The sequence below is a fragment of the Convolutriloba macropyga genome, chromosome 7, assembly GCF_964194025.1.
Source record: "Convolutriloba macropyga chromosome 7, txConMacr16.3, whole genome shotgun sequence".
Lineage (NCBI taxonomy): Eukaryota > Metazoa > Xenacoelomorpha > Acoela > Convolutidae > Convolutriloba > Convolutriloba macropyga.
The window spans coordinates 20030133-20045135 of record NC_134474.1 but is presented as its reverse complement, the minus strand read 5'-3'; the positions used below and the strand labels follow the sequence as shown (position 1 = coordinate 20045135).

General features: G+C 35.6%; 2 protein-coding genes across 2 annotated transcripts in view; one reads left to right on the top strand and one right to left on the bottom strand.

The window, feature by feature from the left end:
* LOC142342683 (tubby-related protein 4-like) overlaps positions 1-15003 on the top strand; it is a 450983-nt gene that overhangs the window by 78506 nt on the left and 357474 nt on the right. The gene's annotated exons all lie outside the window — the stretch shown is intronic.
* The window catches only part of LOC142342684 (apoptosis-resistant E3 ubiquitin protein ligase 1-like), a 330839-nt gene that overhangs the window by 182292 nt on the left and 133544 nt on the right, over positions 1-15003 (bottom strand). The window lies entirely within an intron of this gene.

Here is a 15003-nt window from a genome sequence, read left to right as displayed (position 1 = left end):
ACTTTCTTCTTTCTAATAAATCTAATTATGTTCAAGACGATAGTTTGATCGAATTTGCAACACCCTCCTTCAAACTTGAATTCTTTGCGTAGAGTCTCCTCCCATCGAAATTGTTCTGAAAGTTTCCACTTTCGATATGGGTAGGATTTCTTAAAGATGTCGACTGCCATTTTGATTCTAGGAACGTAAAGAATTGAAATAGTCCCATCCTCTGCCTTGTCCCTAATGAAGTTAAATTCTGTCTCAATATGTTTTCTCCTATTGAGCATGACTCGGTTTGGACACAATTTGATACAACTCTGGTTGTCCTCTCCAATTGCTATTATATATTACTAGGGGATGCCAAAATCCTCGAAAAGTTATTTCAGATACAGTGTCTCTTTACTTGCTGCTGCCATATTCTGCTTCTAATGAAGAAAGAACCACTGCAGCCTGCTTCCTGGCACCCCATTTGAGTGCTGCGCCACGTCCATTGAGCTTGAAGTTTTAGCCTGTCGTTGATCTTCTGTTGTTCACATCACTAGACCAGTCCGCATCACTTTCCTCCACTAAATCACAGCTAGCTTTTTTGTGTGAATAAGTTTTTGAAGTTTGAAGATGTCACAAGAGTCGTTTTCCACATAGCCAGTGTTGATTGATAGGTGCTTTCAAGTGCCAGGACAGAATGTTGACTGTGATCATGATGTCTCGCCTTGTCTGTTTGGCAAGATACAGAAGTGATCCAACCAAGCTTCTGTAGATTTTTTGATCAACTTCATCGTCTCCGTTCTCTGCTGTCTGTATTTTCAAATTCAAATCAGCTGGAGTTCTTGAGGGTTCCCATTGATCCATTTGAAACCGCTCAAGTTTTGTCTCTGTGTAGCGTTCTTGGTCGACTGTGACTTTGCCCTATCCTTTTTTGGTTCTTAGACCAAGAAACTAAAGTATTCTCCCTCCGTCTTCTATGTGAAAAGTTGCCGCCAGTGCTTTCTAGACATCGGATTACTCAGAAGCAGTGTCTCAAACCCTGACAAATGAAAAATCCGGAGTCGATATTATTTCCGAGAAAAGACTTTTCTGTTGACAACAACAACATTTACAGCACATGAAAGTAATATTACAGTTTGTTGAATTGCACGGACGTGACATAAAGTAACATATAGTTGGAAGTACTTTTCCTGCAACTTATTTGCAAATAAGTTAATTTTATTTTCGCAAAAGATAAGATATGAAAAAATTTTTAATCTCATTAAACTGAGTCAACAATTTACCAGCCGTGAATTATGATTGATGTGACCCGCTCAAACCAGTTACTTAAACACAAAACGTATACGCATTGCTATTATTGATGTTAATTTTATCCAAAAAACTGCAGATAATCTGACTATAAAGCACTGAGCGTACAGAAATATTTGTTGGACTTCGCTAATGCTTTTTGGCGCGAGACTTAAAATAACGTCATTATTAAGCTGAATGTCTTGCTTTTTTGCTTGTTTCTGAAGCTAGGAATACGTTTTTTGTTGATGTTATAAGGCCCTTCATTTTCTCCGTCAGTTTTGAAACTTCAAACCGCCTCGCTAGAAATCCGATATTTTGCAGATAAAAAATTGCGTATAAAAATACTTCACTGCTTTCAACACCGTAATATTTTTTTGCAGGTAAGAGAAATTTTTGACTCTGTTTCGTTATGGATTTTAACAAAATAGAAACATTAATTTCTCTAAATGAGAGAATAAAAAAAATGATACTTTTCAATAGAATCTAGAGATTTACAGGAGAGATGTGATTATTAGATCAAGATGGTGATATGATATTGGGTATGAAAAAAGACTCAAAAATCAGCTGAAAATATACCCATTATTAATGCGAGAAAGTCAAGATACAAACTAATCTCAGCACCGTGGTTTACAGTGGGGGTCGCCAGCGTTACCTAATTTGGTTTGCTTCTTCAAGTTTCCAGGCACGAAATCAGTCCCAAGTGATACCATAAATAGTATGCATTTACACTTTTCAAAGAATTCGATCTTGTTTCCGGTGGTATCATAATCAATCAATACGTGCTGCGAATATTTGACATCAATTAATCTCACTCTAGTAGTAGTTTTCTAGATTTACCAGTTTAAACCGTTTCTAAGCACCACTAATTGACCATTCACTTATATAAATTTTAGGATTAGAATCAGATTCGACAATGTCTTTGTAATCTAGTAAGTTAAACTTTCTTCTTTCTAATAAATCTAATTAGGTTCAAGACGATAGTTTGATCGAATTTGCAACACCCTCCTTCAAACTTGAATTCTTTGCCTAGAGTCTGTTCCCATCGAAACTGTTCTGAAAGTTTCCACTTTCGATATGGGTAGGATTTCTTAAAGATGTCGACTGCCATTTTGATTCTAGGAACGTAAAGAATTGAAATAGTCCCATCCTCTGCCTTGTCCCTAATGAAGTTAAATTCTGTCTCAATATGTTTTCTCCTATTGAGCATGACTCGGTTTGGACACAATTTGATACAACTCTGGTTGTCCTCTCCAATTGCTATTATATATTACTAGGGGATGCCAAAATCCTCGAAAAGTTATTTCAGATACAGTGTCTCTTTACTTGCTGCTGCCATATTCTGCTTCTAATGAAGAAAGAACCACTGCAGCCTGCTTCCTGGAACCCCATTTGAGTGCTGCGCCACGTCCATTGAGCTTGAAGTTTTAGCCTGTCGTTGATCTTCTGTTGTTCACATCACTAGACCAGTCCGCATCACTTTCCTCCACTAAATCACAGCTAGCTTTTTTGTGTGAATAAGTTTTTGAAGTTTGAAGATGTCACAAGAGTCGTTTTCCACATAGCCAGTGTTGATTGATAGGTGCTTTCAAGTGCCAGGACAGAATGTTGACTGTGATCATGATGTCTCGCCTTGTCTGTTTGGCAAGATACAGAAGTGATCCAACCAAGCTTCTGTAGATTTTTTGATCAACTTCATCGTCTCCGTTCTCTGCTGTCTGTATTTTCAAATTCAAATCAGCTGGAGTTCTTGAGGGTTCCCATTGATCCATTTGAAACCGCTCAAGTTTTGTCTCTGTGTAGCGTTCTTGGTCGACTGTGACTTTGCCCTATCCTTTTTTGGTTCTTAGACCAAGAAACCAAAGTATTCTCCCTCCGTCTTCTATGTGAAAAGTTGCCGCCAGTGCTTTCTAGACATCGGAGTTCACTGTAATTCTTCTTGATGCTACTGTGATGTCATCAACCCAGACCAAGATCAAGTTATGGCCATCTGTCTCGGCTCTCGCGAAGAGCAATTATCATTCCTGCTTCTGTTGAACGGATGTGTCAGTAAGAAATTTGCCAGTTATTTATATCAGTTTTAAGCAGCTTGTTTCAAACCATAAATCAATTTACTTAGTCGACGTAATAACGTCCCTCCATCTAATTCTTGTTTAACAAACTACTTTGGCTGTTTTAGATACAGTTCTTCCTCTATTGGAGAGTGCAGAAAAACCGTCAAAAAATCAAGCTCGTTCATCAAAATGGCCCGGTTTTCTGAAAGAACCCTCAATGTCTCTGGCTTACAGGTAGGCTCAAAAATTTCAAAGAAGTTAACTCTATCCGCTAGTTTGAAAAGCTTGCTTTTAATTTGTTGTCTTGACTAAGGGGTCCCAATTTCATGTTGTAGACCTATTTCACCAAAATGACGTCCTTGTCTGTTCATATATATTTATATATATATATATATATATATATATATAAATTTGTATATTTATAAATGTACATTTTTATACTTAAACAAAAATTATATATATATATATATATATATATATATATATATGTATATGTATATATATATATATATATATATATATATATATATATGTATCTATATATACATATATATATATATATATATCTATATATATGTTTATATGTATATATATTTAAATATATATATATATATATATATATATATATACATATATATATATATATATATATATATATATATATATATATATGTTTATACAATTATCTATCTATAAATCATAAGTTCATAGGTTCTGAGTCTCTTAGGTTTTGTATCTTTCTCATACTTCTGAATCGCGTTGTCTTGGAGTGCCTGGACCTGGTCCTTCATTGCCCGGTGCCTCTGGTACCAATTGTTACCGTGCTTGGCTTCGTCTCCGTATCGGTATCTTAGGTTACCTATCGGTCTCATAGGTTCCAAGTTTCGTTGTCTTTGAGTGCTTTGACCTCTTCCTTCGTTACCCGGTGTCACTTGTACCAATTATCACGGTGTGGCTTCGTAGACTGTTTTGAATTCCACATAGTCACCCCCAGTCACAACAAGATGTGTTCTAACTTCTTCAAAAAATTGTGGAACATTCTTTGCTCTGCCCAATCTGCTTGCTCCAGTGCCTCTTCAAAGAAGCCGATTAACTCTGACTGTTAGAGGTCCACTGTGTCACTGTTTTCCGGTGACTCTGAGTCTCTGAGACTCCCTCTTGTCTTATTGCGGTACATTTTTCATCTATTGCTGCATCTTACACATCCGAGGCATCTCGTCTCAGTGTTCACGCTCTCTGCGTCATGTCACTTCTCCTTTATTGCAGTAATTGTGCGTTAATTCCCTTTTTTGCTATCGTCTGGACGACCATCATCTGGGTGCCAGATCCCCAGTTGCTGTGACTTCTCATCTAGTAGGTTGGGTGTCTCTGTGTTGTCAAGGATTTGGACTCCTTGTTGATCACATCTCGAACAACCACCCTTTTGAATGAGTTGTGTACGTACGCCAGGTATCCGTTGTCTCCTTCAGTCCAACACACAAAATTTCTTTCCAATGCTTTGGTTCAAGTTTGCTGACGTCTCTGTCCTTCTTCCTCATGACGACTGTGCAGCCAAAAATAGATTATTTAAAAATTGAAAGCTTAGGTTTCATACATCCTATCGGCACTGCTGGCCACTTTTCTTTTCCTGGTCTCACAACCGAGTTCTTGATCTTTGTTGCGTGAAGAATTCCTGCTGCCCACTTCAACTTGGGATGTTTTGAGTCCAAGAGCAAGCACCTTGCCATCTCCAGCAGTGTCCTGCCGCACCTCTAAGCTAACCCATTCTGTTGTGGCGTCTTCGGTATGGTCTTATCCTGTAGAGTGCCTACATCTAAGCAGTACATCTTGATCTGCTCTGAGAGAAACTCCTGGGCATTTTCTTGCCTCAGCGTCCTGGGCGTCCCCAACTGGAGAAGAAATTTCCTCAGTGCTCAACTTTTTGCGTTAAGCAAATCCAAAATCACAAACTTTCCGTACTGGTTTGCAAACACAATGTAGAACCGGAACCTTGACAGTGACTCTACTCTGAAAGCTAACATTATGTCTAGGGACACCCTCTCCAGCTGCGCTTCTGCTTGCTCCTCTGCCACTCTTGGTACTGGAACCTATGTGATCTAGGCCAATGCGCACACATTGCATAAATAATCGAGTTCCACCACTGTTTCTGTTGTACTTCTGACCAAATCTGCTTGATTCAAATGACCCAATCCTCTGTGACACTTCTTTGCATTGTCAAGTTTCAAGCTGTTGGAACTCATCTTGAACTCTAGAACGCTGCAGGGTAAGTAAAACTATTTATTTTCTTGTGTAATTTTACCTAATCGAGTTCTATTCTGGAGTTTCATGCAGCTATTTCTTTTGTTGAAATTGAAGTTATATCCCCACCCCGTGCATCTTGAGACTGATAGGGGTATGAGGTATAGTCAGGCACACACAAAACATTCTTGAAATCGCATTGGAATTCCCCCTTGTTTGAGGGTTTGCTGATCCTAACACAGCGTCTGACCACCACTCTGGAAGCCTCTACGTCATTTTTTGTACCCATGATTGAATGGAAACAAAGTCCAGGAATTTTTCGATATTTGTCACTACGTGATCTGTATACGCATTGGATTCTAGCATGCCTGCTATCTTCCAAAGGGTAACAGCTGCCCAGTATACTTCGTCTGGTGCAGTCAATGTTGGTTCCATCGCCACTGACCCATATTTGCCTCTATCTCTTTGTCATTTGCATGCCCTGTTTAGGCCCTGTCATTTGCTGCATTGTGTTGTCTCCTTCCTCATGAAGTCCTAGGCAAAGTGTCCAGATATCCCACACACAAAGCAGTTTCTTCTCTTGGCTCCCTTCTTGAAGTCAGGCTTCACTGCCAGTGCCACTGAACCACTTTTTCCCATGTATTCCTATGCTGTGCTCACATGGAGGTTTGGCAGCCTTTTCCTCAGCTCTGTGAAGTTCTTTGCCGGGTTGAAGCTCTCCTGTATAATAAAACTTTCACACCTCGTTGTTAGACCATTGAGGACCCAGGTGTTTAAGAAGGTCTCTGAGACTGCTTCACCTGCTTGTTACAGCCTTGTGAGCAACTCCTGTCCTCTGATGAAGAAGCTGTACTCAGAATCCTCGAGCTGCAGTCGAGCAAGCTGTGCCACCAAATTCACTACTGTCAGCCTATCCACACTCTGAAATCTCCCTTGAAAAAGCTTCCAAGACTTTGGTCTATCTTCGATGCCATCATCTACAACACAACCATGTCTCATCAGCATGCACATGCTGCATGCACGTGACTCATCAGCATCAGCATGTCCGGCGTCAGATGGCACCAGACATTGTTTCGTTTCCTTTAATATCTGCAATTTCCTTCTCATATGCATGTTTTAGAACCTGGCGGTTCTTCTTCTCATATTTGCTTGCCCCTTTGTGTTTTGGTGCAGGCTGATTGGGCTGCTCTTTCGTCCTAAGTAGTGATTTGTAGAGTCCCTTCTTCTGCATCATCGTCACAAAGATCGAGCTCCAGATGGGAAAACCTTGTGCCATTTCTGTGTAGGTCAGAAGTTTCATTGTTTGTTGATCCGTTGTACATTGAGCAGGCAAAAAGTTTTGAAATGAAAAGGTACTCAGCAAAAAAAATTATAACTGTAAACAATAAATTAGTGTAATTTAGAAATTAGTTTCATGAGTGAGAGAATTGCTGGGCCATAACCTGTTGTAAGTAAAATAAGTTAACTAAGAAAAAAAATTTCTCAAAATGAGAGAATAACAAAAATATTTTTTTTTCATTAATATTTAAAGATTTACAGGAAAGACCTAATTATTAGATCAAGATGATGATTTGATTTTAGGCATGAAAAAAGGCTCAAAAATTCAGCTGTATATATACCGAATATCAGTGCGAGAAAGTCAAGATACAAAACTAATCTTAACATAAGGGATTACAGTGAAAACAGCAAGGGTTACCCAATATGGTTTGCTTCTGCAAATTGCCTAGAAATCAGTCACAAGAAATACCATAAATAAAATGCATTTACACTTTTCTATGGATTTGTTCAGATTTCCCGTGAAATCATAATTATTAAATACGTGCTGGGACATCAAACAATCTCACTCTAAGAATAGTTATCTACAATCAACGGTTTGAACCGCATACTGATTCTAAGCACTTTTGATTAACGTTCCATATATACAAATTTTGTGATTAGAATCAAATTTGCTGTTTTGTCTTTGTATTCTTAAACATTTTTTCTAATAAATAAATAACCGTTTCGGGGACAGAAGTATTTAATTCCGAACCAACGGAAGATGAATGATCATGGTTAATGGGTGATCTGTCATTGTAAGCTATGGGCTGCCATTTTCATTGCAGCAAGCCTATCTTAGGTGTTGCTCAAATTCTTTCTACAGGAAAACTTGACGCTGAATTGCTTGCTAACATTTTTTCTAATTAATATTTATCTAATTTCAACAATATATTATTATCAGAAGGCTCCTAAGAAAACTAACACTTCTTGTTACAGCCTTGTGAGCAACTCCTGTCCTCTGATGAAGAAGCTGTACTCAGAATCCTCGAGCTGCAGTCGAGCAAGCTGTGCCACCAAATTCACTACTGTCAGCCTATCCACACTCTGAAATCTCCCTTGAAAAAGCTTCCAAGACTTTGGTCTATCTTCGATGCCATCATCTACAACACAACCAAGTCTCATCAGCATGCACATGCTACATGCACGTGACTCATCAGCATCAGCATGTCCGGCGTCAGATGGCACCAGACATTGTTTCGTTTCCTTTAATATCTGCAATTTCCTTCTCATATGCATGTTTTAGAACCTGGCGGTTCTTCTTCTCATATTTGCTTGCCCCTTTGGGTTTTGGTGCAGGCTGATTGGGCTGCTCTTTTGTCCTAAGTAGTGATTTGTAGAGTCCCTTCTTCTGCATCATCGTCACAAAGATCGAGCTCCAGATGGGAAAACCTTGTGCCATTTATGTGTAGGTCAGAAGCTTCATTGTTTGTTGATCCGTTGTACATTGAGCAGGCAAAAAGTTTTGAAATGAAAAGGTACTCAGCAAAAAAAAATGACTGTAATCAATAAATTAGTGTAATTTAGAAATTAGTTTCATGAGTGAGAGAATTGCTGGGCCATAACCTGTTGTAAGTAAAATAAGTTAACTAAGAAAAAAAAAATTCTCAAAATGAGAGAATAAGAAAAATATTTTTTTTTCATTAATATTTAAAGATTTACAGGAAAGACCTAATTATTAGATCAAGATGATGATTTGATTTTAGGGATGAAAAAAGGCTCAAAAATTCAGCTGTATATATACCCATTATCAGTGCGAGAAAGTCAAGATACAAAACTAATCTTAACACAAGGGATTACAGTGAAAGCAGCAAGGGTTACCCAATATGGTTTGCTTCTGCAAATTGCCTAAAAATCAGTCACAAGAAATACCATAAATAAAATGCAATTACACTTTTCTATGGATTTGTTCAGATTTCCGGTGAAATCATAATTATTCAATACGTGCTGGGACATCAAACAATCTCACTCTAATAATAGCTATCTACAATCAACGGTTTGAACCGCATACTGATTCTAAGCACTTTTGATTAACGTTTCATATATACAAATTTTGTGATTAGAATCAAATTTGCTGTTTTGTCTTTGTATTCTTAAACATTTTTTCTAATAATTAAAAAACCGTTTCGGGGACAGAAGTATTTAATTCCGAACCAACGGAATATGAATGATCATGGTTAAGGGTGAGCTGTCAGTGTAAGCTATGGGCTGCCATTTTCATTGCAGCAAGCCTATCTTAGGTGTTGCTTAAATTTTTTCTACAGGAAAACTTGACGCTGAATTGCTTGCTAACATTTTTTCTAATTAATATTTATCTAATTTCAACAACTTATTATTATCAGAAGGCTCCAAAGAAAACTAACACTTCTTTATACCAAGGCATTTTTTTAAGATATCTAACAAGGAGGCTCGGTAATGTGCGTTCGCACATTAAGTTCCGACCGCGCTCATCTACAATTTTCACTTAATTGTCTACCAAATGATGAAGAGATAGAAAAAGTTAACATATCAACATATCGTTCAACAAACAACTAAAGAATTAAACAATCTACTCTAGAGGGCCTAGGAGACCTGTGGCTACCATAATATGACTACCAGCAAAGACGACAAAAAATCAAATAGTTAAAAATATTAATTACGAACAAAACTCCCTGTCCATTTTTTGAAAACCACAAATGAACAAATCAAAACGGCAAAGGATAAAATTTATAATCAGAAGATTAACCGGCACTTTTTTGGAACAAGATAAGGGACTTTTTGTTGGTGCAACTTGACAACATGTCGACTAGAAATGTTCAAAATGGGCAAAGTACTTTAAAACGTTGCTTTTTTTTAAAAGGAATTAAATTCGAACGGATTAGAAATATTACGCATCAAATGAAATCATCGAGAGAATCTTTTATACCTCAATAGAGAGCGACTGAGGCCTTTCATTATCCAGGATTTGTCATACGACGACAAAAAAACGACAAGTGCAGGCAAAACTAAAAATTTAGACGAAAAATTATGCACGAAAACGATGTCCCCCCAATCAATTAAATATTAAGCTGATCACTATAAACAAAAAACATCTTCGTTTGCATTTTTGAAGGTAACAAAATTTGTAAATCAAATGACGCCCATTATTGTGGTACTGTGAAAACAGAACAAAAACCTACAAAAAAGGGGCAAATATGCAAAAATCACGAAAATTGGTTTTATGAAAACTGGTTGTTCCAAGATGAAAGACCATTTGAGGAAAATAAAACCGTTGTGAAGAGCAAATTGTATTTCAATAGATAAATGATATGAATTATATATAGAGATGCTTAGCTACAATTTAACACATATAAAATTGACAGATCTCAAAAGTCTATATTTTTTTTATTAAAAACAATTATTTTCAAAATTCATTGCCAACAAATGCTTTCGACTAAAAGAGTAGACAGTTTGTCTTTCAACTACTTGGAAAGTTAATTCTGACTGTAATTAATGAGACTAAATCATAAGACTCTAAAATAATATTAAATACAAGCTGATTTAATAAGTTTCACAAACAGCTTTACGAAACCACAGTTTTGAAGCCATTAAATTTACAAGATATTAACCGCGAGAATATAACATCATCATTTGCGTCTATTTTGACCGTCATAACGTCTTTTTGTAAAACGAATATCACAAAAGGACTACAAAAAGAACCACAAAAACTGAGAAGTATCTAAACTTCAAAAAATTCTTCTGAAACAAATTGTCTAAGCCCTGAAGACATCACATAAAACGTTTCAACAACAGAAAAAATATTGATTGATTCAACAAAACTTTAAAAAGAGCTCTAAACAAAGAGGCTAATTTTCGAAAATGATTTAAAATTGTATAATACGAAAAAAACGCAAACCACAACAAAAAGGGATAAGCTGAAGAACACAATTACTTTTTTAGAAATTTAATTCGAAGGTCAAAACCACCATTAGCTATTTACCGATATCAGTTATTAGGTTCATTTGTTTTTCTATAGTTGGCCACTGAGACCTTTAATTACACAATAATTGGCATTTGACAACAAAAATTAACAACAAATAAAAGTGCAAAAATAAAAAAAACTCTACCAATTTCTGCAAGAGAACGGTGTCGCAGCCCTTCAAACCATACGTTAAGAAAACAAAAAATTTGTTCAATTTCAAATGTTGTAAAATTTTTTTCACTTATATTCCAAAATAATGTTGCAATTTACAAAAAAAAAACAAAACAAAAACAACGACAAAAATGGGAAATTATGCACAAAAATCAGAAAATTTTGTATAAAAACTCGTATTTCCAAAAGCAAGAAAACTTTCTCTTAAAACAATCGGCCACAAAATTTGTATTCTATATGGAGGAAAGATTGACCTGTACTTACTGAGAATAAACTAATTGTTGACTAAATGAACATAAAAAATTGACAAGTTCATAAAATCACAGAAATTTTCCTAAAACAAATGCATTCAATAACATAAGAGACATTAGGTAACAACCGCGTGAACAGAAAAGGTTCAATTGCACCTCTTCAGGAATAAATATAAATTATTTTGTGGTCAAACTTAAAAATCAGACTGCCAAAAGAATAACAATTGAAGGCAAAAGACAAGAACTCAGTTAAATTTTACTAAAACTCTTCCTCAAAGCCATAAAAACACCTTGGTTCTCTGAAAACAAACTGTATCTACATTTGGCATCAAATTTACGTAAATTGGAGCTGTCATTAACGGAGCCGTGAACAAAAAAATTGTCAGTAACTAACATTAATAAACAAAGGCAAATTATTTAGAAAAAAGGCAGCATCAAAATAAAAACCAAAAAGTCTCTGATTCTAAGAATCCAAGATATTGTCGAACCTCTCCCTGATTTTATCGCGCGCCCAGCAAACCGACCAAGTGTTCCAAGTGTTTGTGAATTTGTACAATTGTTGCGTGGAATTCTTCAAATATTAAAAAATGTTAAATCTGCAAAAAAAACGGCAAAGTTTTAATTCCAGAAGACTTTCATACCGCGCCTAATTGCAACTAGCACTGTTTGTGAGATTAAGTAGTCTGTTTTAAGGTTTCTAGGTCACTAAATCTGGCAAATTTTAAGAAAGGCCAACAAATAAGCATATTTTGTGCCATTTTTGATGAAAAAAGTTTGAATTTTGAAAATTTTATCCAAATTTTAGCCAGAAAAAACCTCAATCAAACAATTCAGCAACTGTCTTCTATGTCTAACGGTAACAGCAACACTCTGCCGTTAAAAGTTTTAACTTATTTTGAACTATATTAGCGAAATTGTGCTAAATTTTAGCAAAAATTACTGAAAATGTGAACAAAAACAATCGAACGTTCACAAAACTTTAAACCTCGATAACTCCCTGTAAAAAACGAAAATCAAAAAAACTTTTTAATTCCGTATTCTACGCTAGACGGGCTTTTCAATGATACCACTCACAAAGCTCTACGATGAATATATCGATCGGCCAAAATTGACTGAACAAAAAAAAACCAGTTGAGTATATAGTTCCTCCTCCCCACTAAAGTGGGGGTTGGAAAAAATAGTAGTTACCATCATGAAAATCATCAATCAGTGTTCTTAAGGGTTCTCAACTTTCGCTTTATACCTCAGAAGAATGTGCTACAATGTATGGTTTGTAAGGGTTCTTATTGGAGGCTACTGTTCATTCCCATGAGAAATTCTGCTTCAAGCAAGTCTCCCTAGTGCAACTGATAGTTGCAATCAATAAGCAAGTAAGAAAATGGTTGATATTTGAACGCCTAAATGAAAAAAACATTTGTTTGAAGTCTTGAGGGCCCAAACTGAAATAAGTTGATAGTGGAAAGTGTCAATACTAATACGTTCTTAGTCTTAGTGCGGACAACTTGCCTGGCGCGTACCTGTAGTGCTGGTTTTTAACGCGTATGATTGAGTCCGTTTGATATGCTGGAAAAATTACTCGGTATAAATCATGGTGTCCAGCAATAGAGAGTTGAGGTGTTGAAAGTGCAAGTTGAGCTAATTGAATCAAGAGCGTAAATTGTGCTAGCAAAAGTTGCGTTGTAATTGACCTAAGCTAAAATATAGTTGATTGTTTTTTTAGAATACTGATAACATACAATATCTGTTGAACTTCCAATGGAACAATTATGTAACAGAACGAAGAAATGTTGCTTCATAATGCATTTCTTAATTACAGGATTTAATTAGATCTCACTCAAAATAAATTGAGGCAAAGTTTGTAATTAAAAAAGCACGGATTGTGGTTTTGTAATTTTTCTATGTTCTGGAAGACAAAATTCCTTTAAAGAAATGACAAAAAGACCATTTGAATAGAGATGTTGACGCAACAAAATTTTCGCACAATTGATTACCAACAATAATTATGGAGCAGAAAAAATTGGAGGTTTTAATCATAATTACAGAAAAATTTCCATCTACCTTTGCAAACACTGATCAAATACTTCTGAGCAATGAGCATATCTTCTCAAAATATTCAATTTTGAAAGAAAAGCTGAGAAAATTTCTCCTAAGTTTTGAAGTAAAACAGTTTTTAATTCTCTTTAACTTTAAGACTTTCGATTGCGTTGAACTACTGCAACAGGCTTAGTATAAATATTGTGCTTTATCTAACAATAATTTCAGTCAACCAATCGCAAAATTTCGATATGTTCTAAACTTTGCTTTTATTGCAACACCAATAAAGGAACACAAGTTTTAGTTTCCAACCCCCTTATGGAGGGAGGAACAATATATGCTCAAGCGTTTTTTTTTCAATCAAAATTGGCCGGTCGATATATTTATTGTAGAAATTTGTGAGTAAAATCACTAGAATTCCCTTCCCACATAGACAAAGAAATCTAAAAAATCACCACTTTTAAATTTTCGAGTAGTTATCGAGAATTACAATTTCTGTGAAAAAATCTGCTCTGAATTTTTTGACATTTTTGTTCTCTTTCTATCAAAGTTTGTTAGTTTTTGCCCAATTATCTGGCAATTAAAATTATTTACGGTTTATAAAAACCTGAAGCAGTGTCAACGCTATTACTTTAATTTTATTGCGGTTTTGGAATCAAACAAATTTTGATTACAATGTGGATTATTTAGTTTTCGAACTGTTTTTTTCTTTTTATTTTTTTGCGGCCATATAATTTTTTCTTCGTTTTCTCTTTGTTTTCTGTCGCAGATTACTATATGTTATGTTTTTATACTGATTTTGAAGATATTTGTTGTTGTCGGAAGTGGTTGGTTGGCAATTAGAGATCTTATAATTAAGTATATTTTAAATTTGGACCCTACTGTAATATTGTATTTGATCAGCACCAAAATTTTTTAATTAAAATCAGAGTTTGCTTCATGAAAATTTTCTGTATTTTGGTTACGCATTCCTTTGTTTATATGATCCGATAGACTAGTCTTTTGATGCGTTCCTCGGGCAAACGTGGCTTGTTTCAAGTGTGACTGGCCTTGTGATTATATGGCGTGCCGAACCTCTATTTGAATTTGATTTCATTTTGCATTTCTCAATATAGTCTTAAGAGATTTGCCGTTTTTCAAATCCTAAAAGACATGAGTTAGAGATAATTTTGAAAAACAGATTCATGTTGATATTTGGATATCACTTTTGGTTCTTTTTGGTTAACGAAAATGTTCACTGGGCAACATTGTTTTTACTGCTTAAGAAAATACGATATATGTTATTACATATCATTCACATTGAGTACTCATACCAATGAAACAACAAAAAATGATTTCACTGGTGTGAAATTCTTTTTGTATAGATGACTGTCCTTTTTTTGGAAAATCTATAAAAGATCAAATAAAATTTGAACTCATTATTTTGGAGGCAGCCTATCTCTGTTTCAACTGGTAGACATTTGAGGAAAGTTTGTCGATGTGTGGGGTCGCAACATTATATGCAATCTCACATTAGCCAGCCTCCTTTTTTTACTCTAGGAGTGTAATTTTGAAGGACTGTTGGAATGAGAATAGAGTTTTGGTCCGTATTCGTTGCCATCGGTTTTGAGGTTTTAATAAAATGGAGAATTTAATTGCCCGTTACTTTGATCAAAAATTTCCTAGCTTCCGAACTATTTTTTATACGAAGGGTTTCACACTTTTATAAATATTTATAAAAATTTTTAAAACGGTGCCTTGACAACCT